Source organism: Rhinoderma darwinii, assembly GCF_050947455.1.
Source record: "Rhinoderma darwinii isolate aRhiDar2 chromosome 5 unlocalized genomic scaffold, aRhiDar2.hap1 SUPER_5_unloc_46, whole genome shotgun sequence".
NCBI classification, from domain to species: domain Eukaryota; kingdom Metazoa; phylum Chordata; class Amphibia; order Anura; family Rhinodermatidae; genus Rhinoderma; species Rhinoderma darwinii.
The window spans coordinates 552,292-566,376 of NW_027461805.1; the positions used below are offsets into that span (position 1 = coordinate 552,292).

Sequence of the window (14,085 nt, forward strand, 5' to 3'; positions counted from 1 at the left end):
CGACACACAACAAGAGGTGGCAATCTATTCATTAATTGCATTTAATCAATGAGCTCATTATCACTCATGCATTGTCCAACAGGTGTTGAAATAATGGGATTAAAAGGGGAGATCCCTTCAGAAAGACAGAAACAATAGCAAAGACAAAAAACACTTTTGGAATCTGCTTTTAGTCAACACATAAGGAAAGGGTGCACCGGTCCTGGAAATACTGCAATACCAGGTCAATGCGTGGAGTGGACAGAGCAAGCTCTATTTCCATCTCCCTGTTCTAAAAATCCATTTAATATATGGTCCCCAGATAGGGGACGTATCAGATATTAAACTGATAAGAACAGATACTACACTTGATCTTAGCCAAAAGGCCGAGAAGCGATAACCCGAACGGGCCGCGCGTTGCCCGAGCCTGCCCGATACTGCTGTTCAGCCCTTGCAGCGATTCAGCCTACTTCTAGGCAATTCCATGGGGCCCTGCAGGCTCACACACTCACAGCTACACGGGAGGTGAATAAAGGCCGGAGAGGAAGCCAGACAGGATTTGCTTCTTTTGCTTGCACCACAATGCAGTGCTGAAAGAGGAGGAATCTACATAAAAACGCCTTCCTGGCAACGCCCAAATGCCCTGCTGCCATGCAGATAAACACTGGCAGCGGCAGCAAGTGCATGCCCACAGCCACCCCTTGTTCCTTCACACCTTGTATCAGCTGTAATCCAGTCCAGTCCAGTGCTGCCTGCTGAGCAGCACTGACCAACACTGCCTGGGCCCAGGCTTTTATCTCTGAGGCCCCATTATGATGTCAGAAAGCTGGCTCTGGAATCCTGAGGGCTCCACTATGACACGTGCAAAGTTCCGTCTGAACTTTATATAAGACGGTGAGGCTCAGTCAGTCACTCAGTGTTGCCTGAGAGGGCAACACTGCAACAGCCGGCCGCCAGGCTGTCTTTTTTTTGCACAGCTAGTTGCCTCCAGGAGGCCACAAGAGGGAGACAAGGGACTGCAAAATGGAAAATAGGCATCCACCAACTTTACAGACAACTTCTCCTTGCTCCTACAACCTCCATCCTTGCACAGTTTGTTATTCTTCTAGGTAACATAGTAACAAATCCAAATTGCTGCTCTCTTTGTAGGCAAGCAAGGCTTTGTTGCAACTGCAATTCTTACTTCTTCTTGAAATGTAGGGACGACAGTACATTCCATCACATCCATCTAGTGTACACAGGTAGGTCCATTGTGGCGGGCAGGCGAGCGGGCGGGCTGCTTTATTGGCTGTTTGCTGTTCCCCTACTCCACTCCACTATTTGACTGTTGTGCTGCATCAATCAATCAATCAATCAATCAATCAATCAATCAATCAATCAGTGGCTGGCTCAGGTGCAGCTCTTTAACTTACCTAAAAGGGAGGGCGGAGAGAAGACAAGGAAGGTGAATGAGGTGTTCCAATGTGAAATGCCGGAAACACAGAAACACAGACGACACACAACAAGAGGTGGCAATCTATTCATTAATTGCATTTAATCAATGAGCTCATTATCACTCATGCATTGTCCAACAGGTGTTGAAATAATGGGATTAAAAGGGGAGATCCCTTCAGAAAGACAGAAACAATAGCAAAGACAAAAAACACTTTTGGAATCTGCTTTTAGTCAACACATAAGGAAAGGGTGCACCGGTCCTGGAAATACTGCAATACCAGGTCAATGCGTGGAGTGGACAGAGCAAGCTCTATTTCCATCTCCCTGTTCTAAAAATCCATTTAATATATGGTCCCCAGATAGGGGACGTATCAGATATTAAACTGATAAGAACAGATACTACACTTGATCTTAGCCAAAAGGCCGAGAAGCGATAACCCGAACGGGCCGCGCGTTGCCCGAGCCTGCCCGATACTGCTGTTCAGCCCTTGCAGCGATTCAGCCTACTTCTAGGCAATTCCATGGGGCCCTGCAGGCTCACACACTCACAGCTACACGGGAGGTGAATAAAGGCCGGAGAGGAAGCCAGACAGGATTTGCTTCTTTTGCTTGCACCACAATGCAGTGCTGAAAGAGGAGGAATCTACATAAAAACGCCTTCCTGGCAACGCCCAAATGCCCTGCTGCCATGCAGATAAACACTGGCAGCGGCAGCAAGTGCATGCCCACAGCCACCCCTTGTTCCTTCACACCTTGTATCAGCTGTAATCCAGTCCAGTCCAGTGCTGCCTGCTGAGCAGCACTGACCAACACTGCCTGGGCCCAGGCTTTTATCTCTGAGGCCCCATTATGATGTCAGAAAGCTGGCTCTGGAATCCTGAGGGCTCCACTATGACACGTGCAAAGTTCCGTCTGAACTTTATATAAGACGGTGAGGCTCAGTCAGTCACTCAGTGTTGCCTGAGAGGGCAACACTGCAACAGCCGGCCGCCAGGCTGTCTTTTTTTTGCACAGCTAGTTGCCTCCAGGAGGCCACAAGAGGGAGACAAGGGACTGCAAAATGGAAAATAGGCATCCACCAACTTTACAGACAACTTCTCCTTGCTCCTACAACCTCCATCCTTGCACAGTTTGTTATTCTTCTAGGTAACATAGTAACAAATCCAAATTGCTGCTCTCTTTGTAGGCAAGCAAGGCTTTGTTGCAACTGCAATTCTTACTTCTTCTTGAAATGTAGGGACGACAGTACATTCCATCACATCCATCTAGTGTACACAGGTAGGTCCATTGTGGCGGGCAGGCGAGCGGGCGGGCTGCTTTATTGGCTGTTTGCTGTTCCCCTACTCCACTCCACTATTTGACTGTTGTGCTGCATCAATCAATCAATCAATCAATCAATCAATCAATCAATCAATCAGTGGCTGGCTCAGGTGCAGCTCTTTAACTTACCTAAAAGGGAGGGCGGAGAGAAGACAAGGAAGGTGAATGAGGTGTTCCAATGTGAAATGCCGGAAACACAGAAACACAGACGACACACAACAAGAGGTGGCAATCTATTCATTAATTGCATTTAATCAATGAGCTCATTATCACTCATGCATTGTCCAACAGGTGTTGAAATAATGGGATTAAAAGGGGAGATCCCTTCAGAAAGACAGAAACAATAGCAAAGACAAAAAACACTTTTGGAATCTGCTTTTAGTCAACACATAAGGAAAGGGTGCACCGGTCCTGGAAATACTGCAATACCAGGTCAATGCGTGGAGTGGACAGAGCAAGCTCTATTTCCATCTCCCTGTTCTAAAAATCCATTTAATATATGGTCCCCAGATAGGGGACGTATCAGATATTAAACTGATAAGAACAGATACTACACTTGATCTTAGCCAAAAGGCCGAGAAGCGATAACCCGAACGGGCCGCGCGTTGCCCGAGCCTGCCCGATACTGCTGTTCAGCCCTTGCAGCGATTCAGCCTACTTCTAGGCAATTCCATGGGGCCCTGCAGGCTCACACACTCACAGCTACACGGGAGGTGAATAAAGGCCGGAGAGGAAGCCAGACAGGATTTGCTTCTTTTGCTTGCACCACAATGCAGTGCTGAAAGAGGAGGAATCTACATAAAAACGCCTTCCTGGCAACGCCCAAATGCCCTGCTGCCATGCAGATAAACACTGGCAGCGGCAGCAAGTGCATGCCCACAGCCACCCCTTGTTCCTTCACACCTTGTATCAGCTGTAATCCAGTCCAGTCCAGTGCTGCCTGCTGAGCAGCACTGACCAACACTGCCTGGGCCCAGGCTTTTATCTCTGAGGCCCCATTATGATGTCAGAAAGCTGGCTCTGGAATCCTGAGGGCTCCACTATGACACGTGCAAAGTTCCGTCTGAACTTTATATAAGACGGTGAGGCTCAGTCAGTCACTCAGTGTTGCCTGAGAGGGCAACACTGCAACAGCCGGCCGCCAGGCTGTCTTTTTTTTGCACAGCTAGTTGCCTCCAGGAGGCCACAAGAGGGAGACAAGGGACTGCAAAATGGAAAATAGGCATCCACCAACTTTACAGACAACTTCTCCTTGCTCCTACAACCTCCATCCTTGCACAGTTTGTTATTCTTCTAGGTAACATAGTAACAAATCCAAATTGCTGCTCTCTTTGTAGGCAAGCAAGGCTTTGTTGCAACTGCAATTCTTACTTCTTCTTGAAATGTAGGGACGACAGTACATTCCATCACATCCATCTAGTGTACACAGGTAGGTCCATTGTGGCGGGCAGGCGAGCGGGCGGGCTGCTTTATTGGCTGTTTGCTGTTCCCCTACTCCACTCCACTATTTGACTGTTGTGCTGCATCAATCAATCAATCAATCAATCAATCAATCAATCAATCAATCAGTGGCTGGCTCAGGTGCAGCTCTTTAACTTACCTAAAAGGGAGGGCGGAGAGAAGACAAGGAAGGTGAATGAGGTGTTCCAATGTGAAATGCCGGAAACACAGAAACACAGACGACACACAACAAGAGGTGGCAATCTATTCATTAATTGCATTTAATCAATGAGCTCATTATCACTCATGCATTGTCCAACAGGTGTTGAAATAATGGGATTAAAAGGGGAGATCCCTTCAGAAAGACAGAAACAATAGCAAAGACAAAAAACACTTTTGGAATCTGCTTTTAGTCAACACATAAGGAAAGGGTGCACCGGTCCTGGAAATACTGCAATACCAGGTCAATGCGTGGAGTGGACAGAGCAAGCTCTATTTCCATCTCCCTGTTCTAAAAATCCATTTAATATATGGTCCCCAGATAGGGGACGTATCAGATATTAAACTGATAAGAACAGATACTACACTTGATCTTAGCCAAAAGGCCGAGAAGCGATAACCCGAACGGGCCGCGCGTTGCCCGAGCCTGCCCGATACTGCTGTTCAGCCCTTGCAGCGATTCAGCCTACTTCTAGGCAATTCCATGGGGCCCTGCAGGCTCACACACTCACAGCTACACGGGAGGTGAATAAAGGCCGGAGAGGAAGCCAGACAGGATTTGCTTCTTTTGCTTGCACCACAATGCAGTGCTGAAAGAGGAGGAATCTACATAAAAACGCCTTCCTGGCAACGCCCAAATGCCCTGCTGCCATGCAGATAAACACTGGCAGCGGCAGCAAGTGCATGCCCACAGCCACCCCTTGTTCCTTCACACCTTGTATCAGCTGTAATCCAGTCCAGTCCAGTGCTGCCTGCTGAGCAGCACTGACCAACACTGCCTGGGCCCAGGCTTTTATCTCTGAGGCCCCATTATGATGTCAGAAAGCTGGCTCTGGAATCCTGAGGGCTCCACTATGACACGTGCAAAGTTCCGTCTGAACTTTATATAAGACGGTGAGGCTCAGTCAGTCACTCAGTGTTGCCTGAGAGGGCAACACTGCAACAGCCGGCCGCCAGGCTGTCTTTTTTTTGCACAGCTAGTTGCCTCCAGGAGGCCACAAGAGGGAGACAAGGGACTGCAAAATGGAAAATAGGCATCCACCAACTTTACAGACAACTTCTCCTTGCTCCTACAACCTCCATCCTTGCACAGTTTGTTATTCTTCTAGGTAACATAGTAACAAATCCAAATTGCTGCTCTCTTTGTAGGCAAGCAAGGCTTTGTTGCAACTGCAATTCTTACTTCTTCTTGAAATGTAGGGACGACAGTACATTCCATCACATCCATCTAGTGTACACAGGTAGGTCCATTGTGGCGGGCAGGCGAGCGGGCGGGCTGCTTTATTGGCTGTTTGCTGTTCCCCTACTCCACTCCACTATTTGACTGTTGTGCTGCATCAATCAATCAATCAATCAATCAATCAATCAATCAATCAATCAATCAATCAATCAGTGGCTGGCTCAGGTGCAGCTCTTTAACTTACCTAAAAGGGAGGGCGGAGAGAAGACAAGGAAGGTGAATGAGGTGTTCCAATGTGAAATGCCGGAAACACAGAAACACAGACGACACACAACAAGAGGTGGCAATCTATTCATTAATTGCATTTAATCAATGAGCTCATTATCACTCATGCATTGTCCAACAGGTGTTGAAATAATGGGATTAAAAGGGGAGATCCCTTCAGAAAGACAGAAACAATAGCAAAGACAAAAAACACTTTTGGAATCTGCTTTTAGTCAACACATAAGGAAAGGGTGCACCGGTCCTGGAAATACTGCAATACCAGGTCAATGCGTGGAGTGGACAGAGCAAGCTCTATTTCCATCTCCCTGTTCTAAAAATCCATTTAATATATGGTCCCCAGATAGGGGACGTATCAGATATTAAACTGATAAGAACAGATACTACACTTGATCTTAGCCAAAAGGCCGAGAAGCGATAACCCGAACGGGCCGCGCGTTGCCCGAGCCTGCCCGATACTGCTGTTCAGCCCTTGCAGCGATTCAGCCTACTTCTAGGCAATTCCATGGGGCCCTGCAGGCTCACACACTCACAGCTACACGGGAGGTGAATAAAGGCCGGAGAGGAAGCCAGACAGGATTTGCTTCTTTTGCTTGCACCACAATGCAGTGCTGAAAGAGGAGGAATCTACATAAAAACGCCTTCCTGGCAACGCCCAAATGCCCTGCTGCCATGCAGATAAACACTGGCAGCGGCAGCAAGTGCATGCCCACAGCCACCCCTTGTTCCTTCACACCTTGTATCAGCTGTAATCCAGTCCAGTCCAGTGCTGCCTGCTGAGCAGCACTGACCAACACTGCCTGGGCCCAGGCTTTTATCTCTGAGGCCCCATTATGATGTCAGAAAGCTGGCTCTGGAATCCTGAGGGCTCCACTATGACACGTGCAAAGTTCCGTCTGAACTTTATATAAGACGGTGAGGCTCAGTCAGTCACTCAGTGTTGCCTGAGAGGGCAACACTGCAACAGCCGGCCGCCAGGCTGTCTTTTTTTTTGCACAGCTAGTTGCCTCCAGGAGGCCACAAGAGGGAGACAAGGGACTGCAAAATGGAAAATAGGCATCCACCAACTTTACAGACAACTTCTCCTTGCTCCTACAACCTCCATCCTTGCACAGTTTGTTATTCTTCTAGGTAACATAGTAACAAATCCAAATTGCTGCTCTCTTTGTAGGCAAGCAAGGCTTTGTTGCAACTGCAATTCTTACTTCTTCTTGAAATGTAGGGACGACAGTACATTCCATCACATCCATCTAGTGTACACAGGTAGGTCCATTGTGGCGGGCAGGCGAGCGGGCGGGCTGCTTTATTGGCTGTTTGCTGTTCCCCTACTCCACTCCACTATTTGACTGTTGTGCTGCATCAATCAATCAATCAATCAATCAATCAATCAATCAATCAATCAATCAATCAGTGGCTGGCTCAGGTGCAGCTCTTTAACTTACCTAAAAGGGAGGGCGGAGAGAAGACAAGGAAGGTGAATGAGGTGTTCCAATGTGAAATGCCGGAAACACAGAAACACAGACGACACACAACAAGAGGTGGCAATCTATTCATTAATTGCATTTAATCAATGAGCTCATTATCACTCATGCATTGTCCAACAGGTGTTGAAATAATGGGATTAAAAGGGGAGATCCCTTCAGAAAGACAGAAACAATAGCAAAGACAAAAAACACTTTTGGAATCTGCTTTTAGTCAACACATAAGGAAAGGGTGCACCGGTCCTGGAAATACTGCAATACCAGGTCAATGCGTGGAGTGGACAGAGCAAGCTCTATTTCCATCTCCCTGTTCTAAAAATCCATTTAATATATGGTCCCCAGATAGGGGACGTATCAGATATTAAACTGATAAGAACAGATACTACACTTGATCTTAGCCAAAAGGCCGAGAAGCGATAACCCGAACGGGCCGCGCGTTGCCCGAGCCTGCCCGATACTGCTGTTCAGCCCTTGCAGCGATTCAGCCTACTTCTAGGCAATTCCATGGGGCCCTGCAGGCTCACACACTCACAGCTACACGGGAGGTGAATAAAGGCCGGAGAGGAAGCCAGACAGGATTTGCTTCTTTTGCTTGCACCACAATGCAGTGCTGAAAGAGGAGGAATCTACATAAAAACGCCTTCCTGGCAACGCCCAAATGCCCTGCTGCCATGCAGATAAACACTGGCAGCGGCAGCAAGTGCATGCCCACAGCCACCCCTTGTTCCTTCACACCTTGTATCAGCTGTAATCCAGTCCAGTCCAGTGCTGCCTGCTGAGCAGCACTGACCAACACTGCCTGGGCCCAGGCTTTTATCTCTGAGGCCCCATTATGATGTCAGAAAGCTGGCTCTGGAATCCTGAGGGCTCCACTATGACACGTGCAAAGTTCCGTCTGAACTTTATATAAGACGGTGAGGCTCAGTCAGTCACTCAGTGTTGCCTGAGAGGGCAACACTGCAACAGCCGGCCGCCAGGCTGTCTTTTTTTTGCACAGCTAGTTGCCTCCAGGAGGCCACAAGAGGGAGACAAGGGACTGCAAAATGGAAAATAGGCATCCACCAACTTTACAGACAACTTCTCCTTGCTCCTACAACCTCCATCCTTGCACAGTTTGTTATTCTTCTAGGTAACATAGTAACAAATCCAAATTGCTGCTCTCTTTGTAGGCAAGCAAGGCTTTGTTGCAACTGCAATTCTTACTTCTTCTTGAAATGTAGGGACGACAGTACATTCCATCACATCCATCTAGTGTACACAGGTAGGTCCATTGTGGCGGGCAGGCGAGCGGGCGGGCTGCTTTATTGGCTGTTTGCTGTTCCCCTACTCCACTCCACTATTTGACTGTTGTGCTGCACATCAATCAATCAATCAATCAATCAATCAATCAATCAATCAATCAATCAATCAATCAATCAATCAATCAGTGGCTGGCTCAGGTGCAGCTCTTTAACTTACCTAAAAGGGAGGGCGGAGAGAAGACAAGGAAGGTGAATGAGGTGTTCCAATGTGAAATGCCGGAAACACAGAAACACAGACGACACACAACAAGAGGTGGCAATCTATTCATTAATTGCATTTAATCAATGAGCTCATTATCACTCATGCATTGTCCAACAGGTGTTGAAATAATGGGATTAAAAGGGGAGATCCCTTCAGAAAGACAGAAACAATAGCAAAGACAAAAAACACTTTTGGAATCTGCTTTTAGTCAACACATAAGGAAAGGGTGCACCGGTCCTGGAAATACTGCAATACCAGGTCAATGCGTGGAGTGGACAGAGCAAGCTCTATTTCCATCTCCCTGTTCTAAAAATCCATTTAATATATGGTCCCCAGATAGGGGACGTATCAGATATTAAACTGATAAGAACAGATACTACACTTGATCTTAGCCAAAAGGCCGAGAAGCGATAACCCGAACGGGCCGCGCGTTGCCCGAGCCTGCCCGATACTGCTGTTCAGCCCTTGCAGCGATTCAGCCTACTTCTAGGCAATTCCATGGGGCCCTGCAGGCTCACACACTCACAGCTACACGGGAGGTGAATAAAGGCCGGAGAGGAAGCCAGACAGGATTTGCTTCTTTTGCTTGCACCACAATGCAGTGCTGAAAGAGGAGGAATCTACATAAAAACGCCTTCCTGGCAACGCCCAAATGCCCTGCTGCCATGCAGATAAACACTGGCAGCGGCAGCAAGTGCATGCCCACAGCCACCCCTTGTTCCTTCACACCTTGTATCAGCTGTAATCCAGTCCAGTCCAGTGCTGCCTGCTGAGCAGCACTGACCAACACTGCCTGGGCCCAGGCTTTTATCTCTGAGGCCCCATTATGATGTCAGAAAGCTGGCTCTGGAATCCTGAGGGCTCCACTATGACACGTGCAAAGTTCCGTCTGAACTTTATATAAGACGGTGAGGCTCAGTCAGTCACTCAGTGTTGCCTGAGAGGGCAACACTGCAACAGCCGGCCGCCAGGCTGTCTTTTTTTTTGCACAGCTAGTTGCCTCCAGGAGGCCACAAGAGGGAGACAAGGGACTGCAAAATGGAAAATAGGCATCCACCAACTTTACAGACAACTTCTCCTTGCTCCTACAACCTCCATCCTTGCACAGTTTGTTATTCTTCTAGGTAACATAGTAACAAATCCAAATTGCTGCTCTCTTTGTAGGCAAGCAAGGCTTTGTTGCAACTGCAATTCTTACTTCTTCTTGAAATGTAGGGACGACAGTACATTCCATCACATCCATCTAGTGTACACAGGTAGGTCCATTGTGGCGGGCAGGCGAGCGGGCGGGCTGCTTTATTGGCTGTTTGCTGTTCCCCTACTCCACTCCACTATTTGACTGTTGTGCTGCATCAATCAATCAATCAATCAATCAATCAATCAATCAATCAATCAATCAATCAATCAATCAGTGGCTGGCTCAGGTGCAGCTCTTTAACTTACCTAAAAGGGAGGGCGGAGAGAAGACAAGGAAGGTGAATGAGGTGTTCCAATGTGAAATGCCGGAAACACAGAAACACAGACGACACACAACAAGAGGTGGCAATCTATTCATTAATTGCATTTAATCAATGAGCTCATTATCACTCATGCATTGTCCAACAGGTGTTGAAATAATGGGATTAAAAGGGGAGATCCCTTCAGAAAGACAGAAACAATAGCAAAGACAAAAAACACTTTTGGAATCTGCTTTTAGTCAACACATAAGGAAAGGGTGCACCGGTCCTGGAAATACTGCAATACCAGGTCAATGCGTGGAGTGGACAGAGCAAGCTCTATTTCCATCTCCCTGTTCTAAAAATCCATTTAATATATGGTCCCCAGATAGGGGACGTATCAGATATTAAACTGATAAGAACAGATACTACACTTGATCTTAGCCAAAAGGCCGAGAAGCGATAACCCGAACGGGCCGCGCGTTGCCCGAGCCTGCCCGATACTGCTGTTCAGCCCTTGCAGCGATTCAGCCTACTTCTAGGCAATTCCATGGGGCCCTGCAGGCTCACACACTCACAGCTACACGGGAGGTGAATAAAGGCCGGAGAGGAAGCCAGACAGGATTTGCTTCTTTTGCTTGCACCACAATGCAGTGCTGAAAGAGGAGGAATCTACATAAAAACGCCTTCCTGGCAACGCCCAAATGCCCTGCTGCCATGCAGATAAACACTGGCAGCGGCAGCAAGTGCATGCCCACAGCCACCCCTTGTTCCTTCACACCTTGTATCAGCTGTAATCCAGTCCAGTCCAGTGCTGCCTGCTGAGCAGCACTGACCAACACTGCCTGGGCCCAGGCTTTTATCTCTGAGGCCCCATTATGATGTCAGAAAGCTGGCTCTGGAATCCTGAGGGCTCCACTATGACACGTGCAAAGTTCCGTCTGAACTTTATATAAGACGGTGAGGCTCAGTCAGTCACTCAGTGTTGCCTGAGAGGGCAACACTGCAACAGCCGGCCGCCAGGCTGTCTTTTTTTTGCACAGCTAGTTGCCTCCAGGAGGCCACAAGAGGGAGACAAGGGACTGCAAAATGGAAAATAGGCATCCACCAACTTTACAGACAACTTCTCCTTGCTCCTACAACCTCCATCCTTGCACAGTTTGTTATTCTTCTAGGTAACATAGTAACAAATCCAAATTGCTGCTCTCTTTGTAGGCAAGCAAGGCTTTGTTGCAACTGCAATTCTTACTTCTTCTTGAAATGTAGGGACGACAGTACATTCCATCACATCCATCTAGTGTACACAGGTAGGTCCATTGTGGCGGGCAGGCGAGCGGGCGGGCTGCTTTATTGGCTGTTTGCTGTTCCCCTACTCCACTCCACTATTTGACTGTTGTGCTGCATCAATCAATCAATCAATCAATCAATCAATCAATCAATCAATCAATCAGTGGCTGGCTCAGGTGCAGCTCTTTAACTTACCTAAAAGGGAGGGCGGAGAGAAGACAAGGAAGGTGAATGAGGTGTTCCAATGTGAAATGCCGGAAACACAGAAACACAGACGACACACAACAAGAGGTGGCAATCTATTCATTAATTGCATTTAATCAATGAGCTCATTATCACTCATGCATTGTCCAACAGGTGTTGAAATAATGGGATTAAAAGGGGAGATCCCTTCAGAAAGACAGAAACAATAGCAAAGACAAAAAACACTTTTGGAATCTGCTTTTAGTCAACACATAAGGAAAGGGTGCACCGGTCCTGGAAATACTGCAATACCAGGTCAATGCGTGGAGTGGACAGAGCAAGCTCTATTTCCATCTCCCTGTTCTAAAAATCCATTTAATATATGGTCCCCAGATAGGGGACGTATCAGATATTAAACTGATAAGAACAGATACTACACTTGATCTTAGCCAAAAGGCCGAGAAGCGATAACCCGAACGGGCCGCGCGTTGCCCGAGCCTGCCCGATACTGCTGTTCAGCCCTTGCAGCGATTCAGCCTACTTCTAGGCAATTCCATGGGGCCCTGCAGGCTCACACACTCACAGCTACACGGGAGGTGAATAAAGGCCGGAGAGGAAGCCAGACAGGATTTGCTTCTTTTGCTTGCACCACAATGCAGTGCTGAAAGAGGAGGAATCTACATAAAAACGCCTTCCTGGCAACGCCCAAATGCCCTGCTGCCATGCAGATAAACACTGGCAGCGGCAGCAAGTGCATGCCCACAGCCACCCCTTGTTCCTTCACACCTTGTATCAGCTGTAATCCAGTCCAGTCCAGTGCTGCCTGCTGAGCAGCACTGACCAACACTGCCTGGGCCCAGGCTTTTATCTCTGAGGCCCCATTATGATGTCAGAAAGCTGGCTCTGGAATCCTGAGGGCTCCACTATGACACGTGAAAAGTTCCGTCTGAACTTTATATAAGACGGTGAGGCTCAGTCAGTCACTCAGTGTTGCCTGAGAGGGCAACACTGCAACAGCCGGCCGCCAGGCTGTCTTTTTTTTGCACAGCTAGTTGCCTCCAGGAGGCCACAAGAGGGAGACAAGGGACTGCAAAATGGAAAATAGGCATCCACCAACTTTACAGACAACTTCTCCTTGCTCCTACAACCTCCATCCTTGCACAGTTTGTTATTCTTCTAGGTAACATAGTAACAAATCCAAATTGCTGCTCTCTTTGTAGGCAAGCAAGGCTTTGTTGCAACTGCAATTCTTACTTCTTCTTGAAATGTAGGGACGACAGTACATTCCATCACATCCATCTAGTGTACACAGGTAGGTCCACTGTGGCGGGCAGGCGAGCGGGCGGGCTGCTTTATTGGCTGTTTGCTGTTCCCCTACTCCACTCCACTATTTGACTGTTGTGCTGCATCAATCAATCAATCAATCAATCAATCAATCAATCAATCAATCAATCAATCAGTGGCTGGCTCAGGTGCAGCTCTTTAACTTACCTAAAAGGGAGGGCGGAGAGAAGACAAGGAAGGTGAATGAGGTGTTCCAATGTGAAATGCCGGAAACACAGAAACACAGACGACACACAACAAGAGGTGGCAATCTATTCATTAATTGCATTTAATCAATGAGCTCATTATCACTCATGCATTGTCCAACAGGTGTTGAAATAATGGGATTAAAAGGGGAGATCCCTTCAGAAAGACAGAAACAATAGCAAAGACAAAAAACACTTTTGGAATCTGCTTTTAGTCAACACATAAGGAAAGGGTGCACCGGTCCTGGAAATACTGCAATACCAGGTCAATGCGTGGAGTGGACAGAGCAAGCTCTATTTCCATCTCCCTGTTCTAAAAATCCATTTAATATATGGTCCCCAGATAGGGGACGTATCAGATATTAAACTGATAAGAACAGATACTACACTTGATCTTAGCCAAAAGGCCGAGAAGCGATAACCCGAACGGGCCGCGCGTTGCCCGAGCCTGCCCGATACTGCTGTTCAGCCCTTGCAGCGATTCAGCCTACTTCTAGGCAATTCCATGGGGCCCTGCAGGCTCACACACTCACAGCTACACGGGAGGTGAATAAAGGCCGGAGAGGAAGCCAGACAGGATTTGCTTCTTTTGCTTGCACCACAATGCAGTGCTGAAAGAGGAGGAATCTACATAAAAACGCCTTCCTGGCAACGCCCAAATGCCCTGCTGCCATGCAGATAAACACTGGCAGCGGCAGCAAGTGCATGCCCACAGCCACCCCTTGTTCCTTCACACCTTGTATCAGCTGTAATCCAGTCCAGTCCAGTGCTGCCTGCTGAGCAGCACTGACCAACACTGCCTGGGCCCAGGC

At 47.8% G+C, this 14,085-nt stretch overlaps 10 non-coding genes across 10 annotated transcripts; all 10 read right to left on the minus strand.

Annotated features, from left to right (window-relative positions):
* Positions 1-186: 186 nt before the first annotated feature.
* Positions 187-377, minus strand: LOC142694799 (U2 spliceosomal RNA). Its single transcript, XR_012862976.1, has one exon. It is a non-coding gene; the product is annotated as a U2 spliceosomal RNA (small nuclear RNA).
* A 1,280-nt stretch (positions 378-1,657) lies between these two features.
* LOC142694800 (U2 spliceosomal RNA) lies at positions 1,658-1,848 on the minus strand. The gene has a single exon (XR_012862977.1). It is a non-coding gene; the product is annotated as a U2 spliceosomal RNA (small nuclear RNA).
* Positions 1,849-3,128: 1,280 nt separating this feature from the next.
* On the minus strand, positions 3,129-3,319 carry LOC142694801 (U2 spliceosomal RNA). Its single transcript, XR_012862978.1, has one exon. It is a non-coding gene; the product is annotated as a U2 spliceosomal RNA (small nuclear RNA).
* Positions 3,320-4,599: 1,280 nt separating this feature from the next.
* On the minus strand, positions 4,600-4,790 carry LOC142694802 (U2 spliceosomal RNA). Its single transcript, XR_012862979.1, has one exon. It is a non-coding gene; the product is annotated as a U2 spliceosomal RNA (small nuclear RNA).
* A 1,292-nt stretch (positions 4,791-6,082) lies between these two features.
* LOC142694803 (U2 spliceosomal RNA) lies at positions 6,083-6,273 on the minus strand. Its single transcript, XR_012862980.1, has one exon. It is a non-coding gene; the product is annotated as a U2 spliceosomal RNA (small nuclear RNA).
* Positions 6,274-7,562: 1,289 nt separating this feature from the next.
* Positions 7,563-7,753, minus strand: LOC142694804 (U2 spliceosomal RNA). The gene has a single exon (XR_012862981.1). It is a non-coding gene; the product is annotated as a U2 spliceosomal RNA (small nuclear RNA).
* Positions 7,754-9,059: 1,306 nt separating this feature from the next.
* On the minus strand, positions 9,060-9,250 carry LOC142694806 (U2 spliceosomal RNA). The gene has a single exon (XR_012862982.1). It is a non-coding gene; the product is annotated as a U2 spliceosomal RNA (small nuclear RNA).
* Positions 9,251-10,547: 1,297 nt separating this feature from the next.
* On the minus strand, positions 10,548-10,738 carry LOC142694807 (U2 spliceosomal RNA). The gene has a single exon (XR_012862983.1). It is a non-coding gene; the product is annotated as a U2 spliceosomal RNA (small nuclear RNA).
* A 1,284-nt stretch (positions 10,739-12,022) lies between these two features.
* Positions 12,023-12,213, minus strand: LOC142694808 (U2 spliceosomal RNA). The gene has a single exon (XR_012862984.1). It is a non-coding gene; the product is annotated as a U2 spliceosomal RNA (small nuclear RNA).
* A 1,288-nt stretch (positions 12,214-13,501) lies between these two features.
* On the minus strand, positions 13,502-13,692 carry LOC142694810 (U2 spliceosomal RNA). The gene has a single exon (XR_012862986.1). It is a non-coding gene; the product is annotated as a U2 spliceosomal RNA (small nuclear RNA).
* Positions 13,693-14,085: the final 393 nt, after the last annotated feature.